Source organism: Anomaloglossus baeobatrachus, chromosome 1 (genome assembly GCF_048569485.1).
Source record: "Anomaloglossus baeobatrachus isolate aAnoBae1 chromosome 1, aAnoBae1.hap1, whole genome shotgun sequence".
NCBI lineage: Eukaryota > Metazoa > Chordata > Amphibia > Anura > Aromobatidae > Anomaloglossus > Anomaloglossus baeobatrachus.
Genome location: NC_134353.1, coordinates 640,471,098 through 640,484,864, shown reverse-complemented (window position 1 = coordinate 640,484,864; position 13,767 = coordinate 640,471,098). Strand labels below are relative to the sequence as shown.

Below are 13,767 nucleotides of genomic sequence, written 5' to 3'. Positions count from 1 at the left end.
GACAGATACACCGGAGTCTCTAGTAAACCAAAAGGATGGTGGTCGGTGCCCGCAGCCAGCTGCGCTTTGCCCCTTACTCGGGTTGGTGGTTTCCGCCTTTCTCCTGCACCTGTTTGTAGAACTTGACTGCCTATGCTTCAGCAACGGTAGTCCGCTCCCCGGCTTGATGTGTATCGGGGAACCCGTTTGCCCGCAGGTGGTGGCCCGTGGGATCTCTCTGCCTGTGCGGTAGCTTTCTATCCCCCTCAGTGGGCTGGTGCCATCTTTCGGGTCTTGGGATGGGAAAGGACCTAAGGTCCAGACCTCAATCAGTGAATTCGACGTGGACCAGTGGCTTCTGGGCCTCGTTCTGGGTCTGAGTACCCCTCCTTGTGCTCCGGTTTCCAGTTGGTTCCCCGGGTCGGTACTGGCAGGCCACTACCCTGTCCCGGTCCCTTACGGTTCCATCAGCCGTCTTCCCGGCTCCTGCAGGCGGCCACCACCATCTGCCTCCTGGTCTCGGGGTGTCCAGGCTCCGACCCAGACCCCTGGTAGATGTTTACTCCTTTTTCACTCCTATCCTCAACTGTTCCTCTCTCTTCCTAACGGGACACTCTGCTCTCTTTAATCTCCAAAACTAATCTGCTCTGTTTTCCCGCCTCAGGCTATCCGAACTCTTTGGTGGGCATGGCCAACCGCCTGGCTCCGTCCCCTGGTGTACGTCAAGACCTGAGAGGGGTGACTCAGGGTTTGTAGGTTGGCTGCTGACACTTTTTTAGGGGCTGGTGTTTGTGCAGGGGGTCTACCTGTGACTACCTGGCTAGTCCAGGGCGTCACACTTAAATTATTAATAGGAAAAGTTAGGTCATATGATAAGAGGTTAAATTAGTAGCGGAAAACCTCTTTGATTTATGGACATCTATGTTAATTTCTTTGCCTGTGTGGATTGGATGCATTGTTACCGACATCTGGTGAAAAATTCATGTCAATAGCACCTTTAGAAATATAATTGGTGACATGTTCAAAACTTATTTCACTCACTGTAAAGCCACACATTAATGTAATCCACAACTTTGGGGCACTACACAGTAAATTACAAAACACTACATCTCCATGATCTCATTCCTATGTGTCATTCTTCTCATGGTCACCACAATTCATCATCGTATTTCAGTGTTTTTTTTCCATAAAAATAACTGGCAAGGGGTTATTCAAAACATTTGGTGCCACCAGAGGTATTGTAAGACTTTGTACATCTCTTATACAGTGTATAGAATAAAAGTGGAGCATTTTGGTTGGTAGGAGGGGAAGACAGGAAGAGATACTGAATACATAAAACTCAGATAAATCTCTAACCTCACCTGATCAGATACTAAACCATGGAAGTCCCCACTGCTTTTATCCTCTCCGTGATACTTCTACTAGGTATGGTCCTTTCTAAACATTATTCTAATCATTATTTTGTTGCAATAACGATATATTTTATATAATCCTATCTATGAATCTCTCTCTATAGATATATAGACATATATATAGTGTATATAAAATGTATCATCTGGTAAGAATATAACACAATTCACCTTTTCTATTAACAGTTGAAATTAATGCACAATCCACACAGCAGACATCAGCTCCTCAAATGGTCCTCCAAGGAGATCCTGTATTCCTGGAATGTACTTATAAAGTCTCTGTCTATCCTTATCTTTTCTGGTACGTGCAGCGTCCTGGTAAAGCTCCGGTTCTTCTATTAGGCATGGGAACAGAAGAGCACAATGGATTTACAGCAAAACATGAGAAGAGTGATGAATCGTACCACATGAGGAAAACTCAAGCTGAACTGACTGATTCTGCTCTATATTTCTGTGCTGTGAGTGACACAGAGAATAAAGCCCATAGCTCACCTGTCACATAACTAGATGAAATCTTGACATTATCATGTTTAGAATAACATTGTAAAAAACTCCACCAGAATATGAAGAGTGCATTGAGCCAGGGACTCTGATGAGAATTATCATCACTGTGAATGACTATACATTACGACTATTCACAGTTGCCGGAGGCACATTTTGGGGTCGTGGACTACGACAGACGTTTGTGGGAACATTTTTTATAAGGAATTGGAGAACAATATATAGTGTTGGGGAATCTTTATTGAAATAAATAATTTTTTTTGTGTTTGTCTTTTTTGGGGGAGGATTACTGGGTTATTATTAGTGGTAACTGATAAACACTCCTATATTACTAACCCCTGAGTTTGATGCCAGTTAACATTACACAGCTGAGTTCAACCCCATTAAATATTACCCCAATTGCAACCGCCGCAGTGAAATCAGAAAGAGCCTAGCAAAGTGCCAGAATTGATGCATCTAATGGATGTGCCAATTCTCGGGAGGCTGTGGACTGATTTTTCAGGCTGGAAAGGGCCAAATAACCATGGGCCTTCCCAGCCTGATAATACTAGCATGCAGCTTTCTGCTTTACCTGTCATCAAAATAGGGGGGTGTCATTTTTTTCCATTCAATTATTTTTTTATTAACGAGTATATCCTAGATATTAAGAAGTATAGCACCTATATATCCATAAGATATATAATTATTGCCTTGCATGTGTAGCATACTGTACTTGTTAATAAATACATGAAAAAAAATTATGTGGGGTTTTGCGGATGTCTAGACATTCAGGGCAGGTACTCACACATGGCGCTTGAGCACCAGTGATACTTAGCTTAATAACGAGAGTGTCCAAGCCCCCGATGCTAGATTGATTATTGAGCAGTGTCAAGTATGCTTGCTCATCACTAGTCACCACCATTTATCATCCAATTGTAGTGGTTTAGTGTATAAAAATAACTGACAAGAAGTTGGACTAAAACTTTTGGTGCCATCCTGTGGCATAACTAGAGTTTCATGGGCCCTCTCTGCATGTAGAGCAGATGAATAGGCCTTTCTGTATTCTATAAAAATATATGTTGCACCTCCCATTATATAAAATGTTCCCCATCCTGTACTAATGTGCCCCATCATGGACCCCTTTCAGGTATATATGTCCCTCATCCTGGGCCCCTTCCTGGTATATATATAATAAACAGTAAAAAGAATATTTCAGCTCACCCCTCTTACTCCTGGATCCACCGCCAGCGCTTGGAATATGCCCTGGCCTGGGCGGAAATCAACAAAGACAAAAGAGAAAAAAATTCCAGCAACTCTTGAATAACAGGATACTATTAATATTAAAATCTTGAAGTTTTATTTAGTCAGTAAAAAAGTGAAACACACATAGGGGGAACACACAAAAAAAAACGTGAGGACTACCTGCACATTTCAAACTTGCGGTCTTAATCATGGATTGCATGATATCTCAAGATAGAGGTTATTCAAAGCAAATGCAAAGTATGTCATAGGGAAACTTGTGCTAATTAGCGTTAATTGTATGAGGGGTATACGCAAAATCAAAGTTGTACACAAGGAAAAATCTGGTAGAAAATATAAAAAGACAGAGATATATTGCTAAAAACTACACAAACATTACAAAACTGTAAACATGTTTTACAATATCAAGGATAATTATCCAAAAGATTGCTTTTATTCAGGAAAATGGAAACCAACTTAGTGGAAAACCACAAGCTATATACCAATAATTTTTTATATGTTTTTGTGTATTTTAAATTGATATGCAAGAGTGTTTATATATTTTTTTAGTATTTATATATTTTTATAATCACAAAAGTAAAGTAATTTAACCCCTTCACGACCCATGATGGATATATCTGTCATGGATCGTGTGAGGTTAATCCCTGCCCCCTGCCGTGGGCAGATTGCGGCGATCCGTGCTCATATCAGCTGACATATGTGCCTGCAAGTTACGAGTGGAATCGCTTCCACCTGCAACTTTTAACCACTTACATCTCGCTGCCAAGAAAGAAATTGATAAGGGTGGCCATACTTTTGTACCGGTCAAATTTTGTTTAAATGCGGATTGCACATTTTCTGTTAGTACAAAAAACCTCATTTCAATCCAGAAATATTACTCAGTCCATCAGTTATTAGATATATGATACTGAAATAGCTGTTGCAAAAACCCAAATTGTTATAAAGAAAAAAGGTTAACGTTAATAGGGGTGCCCAAACGTTTTCATATGACTGTATATATTTGTAGGCTAGTATAATGATGTTCTAGATGTCCCAGAACGACTGGGGAAGAAGTCAATTTAGACTCTCTTCTATATACTAGAAAAGGATATTATATGTGCAGGAGTAGGACATCTGTCCCCGAATACACACTTCTCCCAAATAACCTTTACTTAGTCCTACTTTAATGAATGTTATGAGTGTTGGTTCCTATAGTGGAAATTCCCTATGCAGGGTCAGGTTTACATCAATAAGACCTGGGGTAGAGCTCATATTCTTTATCTCCCCCCATATCCAGTTATTTAAGTCAGCCACTGGATTGCTGCTGGGTAGTGATGAGCGAGTATGCTTGTTACTACTCGGTACTCGCACGAGTATCACTGTACTCGGGCTACTCGGCGGGGACCGAGTAATTTTGCAATACTCGTGCTGTACTCGTGGTCTTCATCCCTGCATGTTGGCGCTCTTTTGAGAGCCAGCCCTCATGCAGGGATTGGCTGGCAGACCACTGCAATGCCACAGCCCTGTTAGTTGTGGAATTGCAGTGATTGGCCGGCCTGCACAGCGTGACCGAGCCTTTATACCGGCGGGCGCGCTGTGCTCTGCACACAGCCATCTCATATTTCCTGCTATCCCCGCCCACAGGCGCCTATGATTGGTTGCAGTGAGACACGCCCCCACGCTGAGTGACAGGTGTCTCACTGCACCCAATCACAGCAGCCGGTGGGCGTGTCTATACTGTGCAGTAAAATAAATAAATAAATAATTAAAAAAACCGGCGTGCGGTCCCCCCAATTTTAATACCAGCCAGATAAAGCCATACGGCTGAAGGCTGGTATTCTCAGGATGGGGAGCTCCACATTATGGGGAGCCCCCCACCCTAACAATATCAGTCAGCAGCCGCCCAGAATTGCCGCATACATTATATGCGACAGATCTGGGACTGTACCCGGCTCTTCCCGATTTACCCTAGTGCGTTGGCAAATCGGGGTAATAATAAGTTAATGGCAGCCCATAGCTGCCACTAAATCCTAGATTAATCATGTCAGGCGTCTCCCCGAGATTCCTTCCATGATTAATCTGTAAATTACAGTTAAAAAACACACACCCGAAAAATCCTTTATTAGAAATAAAAAACACTAACAAAGTCCCTCATTACCAATTTATTAACCCCGACAAACCTTCCTTGTCCGGCCTAATCCACGGTCCTCCAGCGTCGCGTCCAGCTCTGCTACATTCAGGTGACAGGAGCTGCAGAATACACCGCCGCTCCGGTCACCTCCACGCAGCTAATGAGGTGAGTATAGCGATCAGCTGAGCTGTCACTGAGGTTACCCGCGGCCACCGCTGCATCCACCGCTGCATCCAGCGCTGCCCCCGCGTCCCTGCGCCCTCCAGGCCCTACACTTTACATCTCTTCACCGGGCCCCGGGATCACCAACCCCTACCCACGGAGGGGCAACACAACACCTGGCTGCTCCAATCACCATCCCCGGGACCCCCACACTGAGCAGCGGTGGTGCCATCACCACAACCGTGGGTGGCGTCACGAACTATAATCCCAACAAACACCCCCCTTTCACTCACGGGCGAGGAGTGTCGCTCGAGACACCCCGGGATCCGGCCCGCAGCTCGAGCCACCAGGAGCAACTGCCGGACCCGAGCAGAAGGGGTGAGCGCGGTGTGCTGACACCCTCCTCCCCGCCCGCGACACAACCATAAAAGCCTGTACATGAAAGCCAAGTCCCATTAATCTTAGATTTTTGGCTAGTAATCACACTAGGCGAGAGTATATTAGAAAGGCTTAATTTGGCCACAAAATTAATTTGATACTTATTGAGGAATGTATTGAGAGTTTTATCCTGATATAGTAAAGGTAAATACTTTTTAATGATTTTAATTATTTCATTATATTGCAGAGTGAAAGTGGTAGTAAACGTAACATTATTGTGATTTTTACTTCTGTTTGTTTTTACATTTGAATAAATCTGCTGTGTTTATATTGTTTTCCGGGCCCTCTAATCTGGATATTTGCCAAGAAAAAAATCGAAGCAGAACTCATTCACATGGAAAGTGCAAACAATGAGAAACAAAATAATCTAAAGGCTGCTTTACACAAGATGATCTATCGTGCGATAGATCGTCGGGGTCACGGTTTTTGTGACGCACATCCAGCATCGCTTGCGATGTCGGGATGTGTGACACCTCCGAGCGACGCAGTATCGCTCAAAAATCGTGAGTCGTGAACTCGTTGCTCGGTTTCATAATCTCGTTTAATTAAAATGGCGCCGGTTGCTCATCGTTCCTGGGGTAGCACACGCCGCTCCGTGTGACACCCCGGAAACGATGAACAGCAGCTTACCTCCGTCCCGCGGCACCCGCCAGCTATGCGGAAGGAAGGAGGTGGGCGGGATGTTTATGTCCCGCTCATCTCCGCCCCTCCGCTTCTATTGGCCGGTCGCTGTGTGACGTCGCTGTGACTCAGAATGTCCCTCCCCCTTTAGGAAGAGGATGTTCACCGCCCACAGCGACGTCGCACAGCAGGTAAGTGCGTGTGACGGGGGTTAACGACTTTGTGCGCCACGGGCAACTAATTGCCCGGGACGCACAAACGACGGGGCGGGGGCGGTCGATCGTGAAATTGCACGATAGATCGTACCGAGTAAAGCAGGCTTTAGTCCACAAGAAATAATGGCTTTAAAAAAAATCTTAGGTCAAATACAGACCTGGTTATTAGAGAGGCTGACAAAGGGGTGTGAATTGTAATTTTGGATTCTTCATTGTATTTTAAAATTAATAAAATAATCTTGGAATATAAAAATACCTATATACATCTGAAAGGGGATCCTACTAGTCTCTTTAAGTAGAAAATTGACAAACTTTTGGAGGAAGGTCTTACTTAAGGGGTATATACACAACAAATATACGAATATCTAAAGGTGGTTCACCCCATCATACCTATATATCATGCCCTCCCCAAAATCCCCAAAGGGACTCCTCCCCCCCTTTCAGACAAATCATCTTGGGTATCAGCTCTCTAGTCAAAAAATTAAGGGCCTGGATTGATTTTTTTTCTACAGCCTCTGGTTAAAGATCTTCAAGGATTTCTGAGAGATACCAAAGCACTCATCAACAATTTAAATTTCATCACTTGCCAACAAGATTACATTTGGATAACGTGTGAAATCATCAGTCTCTTTCCTTCAATACCGCATTACGTGGCCATTGACTGTATTCAGCAATTCCTTTTGAGACACAGTTCTTATCCTATGAACATTCAAGAATTTATTATTTCTGCTGTAAACTTTCTGCTGACCCATAATTATTTCTCATTCGATAAGGCATAGTTCTTACAGAGATGTGGTGTTAGTATTGGGGTAAATTTTCCCCCTTGCTAGCAACATTGTAGTAGCTATTTTTAAGGAGCTTTATATATTCAATCACAATAACGTCTTTTCTGATAATATCATCTTTTTTTACACGGTATATTGACGATCTACTTCTAATATGGAAGGGTAACTCTGAACAGGTGCAACGTTTTGTGGATTATTTGAATCAAAACTCTTTTAACTTAAAATTCACTTTTTTTACCCACCCTAACAAAATTAATTATTTGGATGTTACTTTGACAGGAACTTCTAACAATATAGAAATACATCCTTATAAGAAAGACACAGATTGTAATTCCATTTTACAAGCTGACTCCTGTCATCCTCCACATACTGTAAAAAACATTCCTTTAGGAGAACTAATTAGGGTCAAACAAAATTGTTCCAGATCCAATCTACTCCCTTTTGAATCTAAAAAAAACACTGATCAAATTAAAACATAGAGGCTACCCAGACTGGTGCCTCAATAGAGCAGAAACAATAGTCAACAATATAAACAGAGCGGATTTATTCGAATGTAAAAACAAACAGACAAATAAAAATCACAATAATGTTACGTTTACTACCACTTTCTCTCCGCAATATAATGAAATAATTTAAATCATTAAAAAATATTTACCTTTACTATATCAGGATAAAACTCTCAATACATTCCTCAATAAGTATCAAATTAATTTTGTGGCCAAACCGGCATTAAGCCTTTCTAACATACTCTCACCTAGTGTGATTACTAGCCAAAAATCAAAGATTAATGGAACTTGGCTTTCCTGTACAGGCTTTTACGGTTGCGGACACAATCAGTGCATTTCTTGCAATCATGTAAAACATTTATCTCCACAAATACAGGTATTTCCTATGATATAAAAAACTACAGTGCTGTGCAAATTAATTGGAACAAAGCATTTTTTAAGTAAAATCGTAAGTTTGTTACCAGTCAGTGATTCAAAGCAGTTTTAACTCCTTTGAAAAGGGAAATATGGAAGAAAAAGGAAAACGACACCAAGAACTGATAAAACACATCAGAAACAGTAAAATTAATGCAAGAAAAACAAGTAAAGACCTCCAAAGAGACTTGTTCGCTGCAGGTATTGATATTAGCAATTTGACTGTACGGCGCAGGCTTCTGGAAGTTAGTCGGAGGGCAACAAAGCCAGTAAAGAATCAACTTCTAACATCTCCAATGAAGGCAAAACGACTCGCATGGGCAAAAAAAATATAAATCTTGGACAACTAGCCAGTGGAAAAAGGTAATTTTCAGTGATGAAACATATCATTTTGTTCAAGGGTACAAAGCAAGTGTTGTTAGAAGAAGCAAAAATGAACCATTGCTAGCTGATCATATTCAACAAACTGTAAAACACCCTCAAAAACAGATGTTTTGGGGCTTTTTTACAGCTGATGGTACAGGGAGCTTATTTCCTGTTGATGGTATGATGAATTCATCCAAATACATAGACGTTTTAAAATGTTTTATTGTGCCATTCATGCGTAAATTTGAAGGGACATTCCAACAAGATTTTGCTCCATGCCACAATTCCAAGTGTGTGAAGAAATTCCTGGAGGAATATAAAGTAAAAGTGCTGGACTGGCCTGGCAATTCACCAGACTTAAATCCTATAGAAAATTTGTGGAGCATTGTGAAGAGACGTCTTGGCAAAATGGACTGTACAGCCAAAGAACGCATGATAAACAGCGCCATACAAGTGTGGTTCCATGATGAAGAATTGAAGAATGTATGCAACAACTTGGTAGAATCAATGCCAAAACACATTGAAAAATCTCATAGCTGCTAAAGTAGGACATACCGTATTTTTCGGACTATAAGACGCACCCTGGTTTTAGAGGAGGAAAATAGGAAAATAAAATTTTTAGCAAAACATGTGGTCATGACAAACTTTTATGGGGCGAGGATCTGCTGCTGACACTGTTATGGGGGTAATGTCCCCAAATTCTCTACTAAGATACCCCATCCTGGTAATGATCCTCCTGCCGTGTATATGATCCCCATGCTTGTATATATGTCCCTCATCCTGGTATAGCTCCCATCCTGATAAATACCCCCATCCTGATAAATACTCCCATCCTGGTATAGCCCCCATCCTGTTATATTCCACCATCCTGATATATACCCCCATCCTGCTATATACCCTTATCCTGCTAAATACCCCCATCTTGCTATATACCCTTATCCTGCTAAATACCCCCATCCTGCTATATACCCCATCCTGCTATATACTTCCAGCCTGCTATATACCTTATCCTGATATATAACCCCCATCCTGCTATATACCCCCATCCTTCTCATAGTATACCCCCATCCTGCTCAAAATGTACCCCATCCTGCTATATACCCCATCCTACTCATAATATGCCCCCATCCTAATATATGCCCTCATCCTGCTATATAACCTATCCTGCTCATAATATACCCCCATCCTGCTATATACCCCCATACTGCTCATAATATACCCCCATCCTGGTATATGCCCTCATCCTGCTATATGGCCTGTATCCTATGGCACAGAAAAAAAATAAATGTTTATACTCACCTTTCCTCACTCCCTGCAGCATCGATCATCTTCCTCTCTGTGTTTGCAGCAGCACCGCTGACCTGTGTGGAGCCGTTCCCCTGCAGCATCGCGATGACTTCCTGTCTGCCGGCCCGCTGATGTGTGTGGAAACTAGTGGTGCGCACAGGGATGACGTCATCGCTGTGCTCACTGCTCTCTACACATATCAGCGGCCGGCAGTCAGGAGGACATCGCGATGCTGCAGGGTGAGTACACCGTACTTATTCACTGCCCCCCGCTCTGATGATGATACGTGGGGGGCAGTGAATACAGCCGCACATGATCACTCCAGGCTGTAGTTGCCAGGGATGATCACGCAGGGCAGCTATTTACTATACATGCACCCCCCGCCCATTATCCCGCCCACCTGTGGGCGCTGGCTTCAGCGCTGAGAGATGATGGGCAGGAAGATGGGCGTGCATATGAAATGAGCGGGCCCACGTGGTCACAGCAGGCGCTGCTACAGCCTGCTCGTGCCGCTCCACTCCACTGCACCACCCTCATTCCCCGCAGCCCTACATTCAGACTATAAGATGCACCCCCCACTTTCCCCCAACATTTGGGGGAAAAAAGTGCATCTTATAGTCCGAAAAAGACGGTACTTCTTACTAAAATTGGTATGTAGCAGTGTATTATAACATTGTATTATTAAATATTAAAAAATGTGTTTTTTTGCTTTGTCTTGATTCATTTTCACAGTACTGTAGATCAATTGTAACATATCCAATGTAATATCCTCAGACGCACATCCAGCTTAAAGCGGCACCGACGGCCCCCCCCCCTTCAGCATTGGCCTAGATGGTGCTACCAATATCATACGCCTCTGGTGCCATCAGAGGAATTGTAAGACTGCACATTTTTAGTATAGTACATAGTTTTAGACTTAAGCATTTTAGTCGGTAGGAGGAGAAGACAGGAAGTGATACTGAATACATAAAACACAGATAAAGCTCTAACCTCACCTGCTCCACTTACAAAACCTATAGACATAAAACACAGTAGAAGATCAAATAACTGAAGCATGGAGGTCACCACTGAATTTAGCCTCTCCGTGATACTTCTCGTGGGTATGGTCCTTTCTATACATTACCTGGAATATAAGCAGCACAATATATAATGTATAACAAGATGTAATTATAGGAATATTGTAATGTTACACTCATTAATGGTACTGTGACTATATATCTATATAGATATATATATATGTTATCCTATCTTATTCTCTATAAATATAATTTCTGATAAAAACTAAATCATTCTTTATATTAGCAGTGAAAAATAATGCACAGTCCATACACCAGACATCAGCTCCTCAGCTGGTCCTTCAAGGAGATCCCGTATTCCTGGAATGCACTTATAAAGTTTCTGGCTACCCAAATCTTTTCTGGTACGTGCAGCGTCCTGGGAAAGCTCCGGTTGTTCTATTACAAGTTTTGGGAAGAGAAGAGCACAATGGATTTACAGCGAAACATGAGAAAAGCGATGAATCGTACCACATGAGGAAAACTCAAGCTGAACTGACTGATTCTGCCCTATATTTCTGTGCTGTGAGTGACACAGTGAATAAAGCCCATAGCTCACCTGTCACATAACTGGATGAGATCTCACCCTATTTTATAGAGAAATTCAGAATAAAATTGTAACACTTTTTGACATGATTTATTTTGCAATGTGCTCTGGAGATTTACTATAACTCATTATTTTTTTATTGAAGATATTTTAACTGACCTTTTCCTATTAAAAAGGCTCCCGAGTACATACATCTCCTAATGAATGGGAAACAAATATACAAAAAAAATATATAAAAAGTACAAAATTAAAACAACAGTTTGTATTTGACAAAGATTGACATATTTTTAGCTTTAGCTCACAAGGTACATACAGTCATATGAAAAAGTTTGGGCACTCCTATTAATGTTAACCTTTTTTCTTTATAACAATTTGGGTTTTTGCAACAGCTATTTCAGTTTCATATATCTAATAACTGATGGACTGAGTAATATTTCTGGATTGAAATGAGGTTTATGGTACTAACAGAAAATGTGCAATCCGCATTTAAACAAAATTTGACCAGTGCAAAAGTATGGGCACCCTTATCAATTTCTTGATTTCAACACTCCTAACTACTTTTTACTGACTTACTTAAGCACTAAATTGGTTTTGTAACCTCATTGAGCTTTGAACTTCATAAGCAGGTTTATCCAATCATGAGAAAAGGTATTTAAGGTGGCCACTTGCAAGTTGGTCTCCTATTTGAATCTCCTATGAAGAGTGGCATCATGGGCTCCTCAAAACAACTCTCAAATGATCTGAAAACAAAGATTAGTCAACATAGTTGTTCAGGGGAGGATACAAAAAGTTGTCTCAGAGATTTAAATTGTCAGTTTCCACTGTGAGGAACATAGTAAGGAAATGGAAGAACACAGGTACAGTTCTTTTTAAGCCCAGAAGTGGCAGGCCAAGAAAAATATCAGAAAGGCACAGAAGAAGAATGGTGAGAACAGTCAAGGACAATCCACAGACCACCTCCAAAGACCTGCAGCATCAGCTTGCTGCAGATGGTGTCAATGTGCAACGGTCAACAATACAGCGCACTTTACACATGGAGTAGCTGTATGGGAGAGTGATGCGAAAGAAGCCGTTTCTGCAAGCACGCCACAAACAGAGTCGCCTGAGGTATGCAAAAGCACATTTGGACAAGCCAGTTACATTTTGGAAGAAGGTCCTGTGGACTGATGAAACAAAGATTGAGTTGTTTGGTCATACAAAAAGGCGTTATGCATGGAGGCAAAAAAACACGGCATTCCAAGAAAAGCACTTGCTACCCACAGTAAAATTTGGTGGAGGTTCCATCATGCTTTGGGGCTGTGTGGCCAATGCCGGCACAGGGAATCTTGTTAAAGTTGAGGGTCACATGGATTCAACTCAGTATCAGCAGATTCTTGACAAGAATGTGCAAGAATCAGTGACGAAGTTGAAGTTACGCAGGGGATGGATATTTCAGCAAGACAATGATCCAAAACACCGCTCCAAATGTACTCAGGCATTCATGCAGAGGAACAATTACAATGTTCTGGAATGGCCATCCCAGTCCCCAGACCTGAATATCATTGAACATCTGTGGGATGATTTGAAGCGTGCTGTCTATGCTCGGCGACCATCAAACTTAAGTGAACTGAAATTGTTTTGTAAACAGGAATGGTCAAATATACCTTCATCCAGGATCCAGGAACTCATTAAAAGCTACAGGAAGCGACTAGAGGCTGTTATTTTTGCAAAAGGAGGATCTACAAAATATTAATGTCACTTTTATGTTGAGGTGCCCATACTTTTGAACCGATCAAATTTTGTTTAAATGCGGATTGCACATTTTCTGTTAGTACAATAAACCTCATTTCAATCCAGAAATATTACTGAGTCCATCAGTTATTAGATATATGAAACTGAAATAGTTGTTTCAAAAACCCATATTGTTATAAAGAAAAAAGGTTAACATTAATAGGGGTGCCCAAACTTTTTCATATGACTGTAATTTCCATTAATTTGACTGATACAAAGAGCAAGAAAAATGGACTGGTTTTAGGCAGAAGGTGATCTGAGACAAAACTGAAGCCCCAAGTGCTGAAGTATTGTACTAAAAATAGAGTCAATATATCAGTTTGTTCCGATGGTAGGATATAACGGCATTTACAGGACCATTGC

General features: G+C 41.7%; 1 protein-coding gene across 1 annotated transcript in view; it reads left to right on the top strand.

The window, feature by feature from the left end:
- LOC142296919 (M1-specific T cell receptor alpha chain-like) overlaps positions 1-13,767 on the top strand; it is a 713,655-nt gene that overhangs the window by 564,632 nt on the left and 135,256 nt on the right. The window lies entirely within an intron of this gene.